A 2,001-nucleotide genomic window follows, 5' to 3' on the forward strand; every position below is an offset into this window, starting at 1 on the left:
AAAAAAGTACATGTATAATGGCATAAATTGATGTGAACATACTTTATATACATAAATAAAAAATTGTGCTCTATATGTGTAATAAGGATTGTAATGCATTCCACTGTTGTGGGTGTATTAAAACAAAACAAAACAAAAATGCTGTCTGACTGTAGTAATCATTTTACTATACAGGTATATGAGACATCATATAGTATATCTATGTAAAATGTACACATTTTTATAAGGTTTCATCACACTGTGATGTAAAAGAATAAAAGGGTAGATTTCACTACAAAACTAAAAACAGTAAAGAGTAGGAAAGAAACTACAAAAAATTATATCAATTTGACAAATTTAATGAAATGGAGCAACTCCTTGACAAATGCCTATGGAAAAAGAATTAGGAAACCTGAATAGCCTAAAGAAGGTTAAAGAGATTGAATTAATAGTTTAAAATCTTTTCTGAACAATAAGATCTAAGTCCACACCATGTAACATAGGTATTTAAAAAACAAGTAAGGCAAAGTAATACCAGGTCTAAAAAACTCTGTTCCAAGATACAGGTGTGATCACTTTTAAAACTCACTTTATGAGATTGGTCATTCCCTGATACCCCAAGAAAATAGATGAGAAAAAAATTTAGGTTAGTATTATTTGCAAACACAGACGCAAAAATCCTCAAAATATATTAGCAAATTGAATCCATTTATGTGTAAAATTTAATAAAAAGTGGGGTTTATCTAAGGAATAAAACATGGACTAATTCAACTTTTGAGAATCAATGTGATTCATATTAACAATTAAGAAAAACATGATGGCCACAGAAAAACCACTTGAGAAAATTCCACACACATTCCGAAAACAACTCAAAAAAAGTATCTTTGTTAACTTGTTAAAAGACATAGTCAAGAAAACCTACAGCTAATAGGATGAACCATAACGGTGTCAATTGACCACTTTTCCTCTATGATGGCAAATAAGAAGAGGCTGCTAAATTTCAGCATTCTTTTAATTGAAATCACAAACATCAACAACAAAATTGTAGAAAGTCCTCTCATACGCAGGCAAATCGCTCGCAGTCACGTGAGCACCACAGCGAGCCTATAGCTGTTGTTCCTGTGGTCACATGCCACGCGATGATCTCGCGATACTCAGCCCTCTGTATCACAGAACGCTGAGAAGGCCACACCCCTGTGCGTCAGGTGGTTCCCCCACCCACGTGGCCCCCCAAAAGGTCAAGTACCAGGAACTTCCCTTTAAGTGGGCTGCCCGGATCTTGGCTTACTGACGAGTGGAGTCGGAATTACAAGCCACAGGTCCTTCGAACTGCCATCAGTGGCGTGTTCTGGCTGAAGTTTAATTCGAATCTGTCACAAATCCCAACCGGTCCACAAACTTTGATATCCTGTCACGGTGGACAGTTTTCCTGGTAGGAGGAACATTAGCTGGGAGGAGAATTTTACTCTGGGTTTGGGCTTGAAGGGTAGTGGAGTGGATGCCACAAGTGGGCGTCGTGAAGAGAGGGGTTGCGATTGTGGCTAAACTTCTGTACAGTTCTGATTATGGCGCGTGCACGTGTGTGTGTGCGTGTGTGTGTGTGTGTGTGTGTGTGTGTGCGCACGTGTGCGTCCTCCCCTGGTCGTGGACTCAAGGGAACTGTTGGGGGTAGGAAGAGAGGTGGAGGCAGGCAAAGCGCCAGCCTGGGGACTGGTAGCAGGGCAGAGTCAGCGGGGCTCATGGATTTGTCGGTCACCCCTCAAGGGCGGGGCTCTCGAAGCCCAATGGGACCATGCTCCCTTCCTCAGACCCTCGCTACAACCCGATCTTGGCCGGTGATCACACCTCTAGATTTGCTATCTATACCTCGCGTTCCCCTCCTCTGCCCCTGGTGTATCCATGGATACCAGAGCCCTCCTAGATGCCAGGTCTTACAGTTGATGATTCCAGAACTAATCGTAATTTCCATCTCATAGTTGATTCTGTAAAGATTCTTTTTGTTCCTTGGACTTAGTTTCCCAG

The sequence above is a fragment of the Urocitellus parryii genome, chromosome X, assembly GCF_045843805.1.
Source record: "Urocitellus parryii isolate mUroPar1 chromosome X, mUroPar1.hap1, whole genome shotgun sequence".
In the NCBI taxonomy this organism is placed as follows: domain Eukaryota; kingdom Metazoa; phylum Chordata; class Mammalia; order Rodentia; family Sciuridae; genus Urocitellus; species Urocitellus parryii.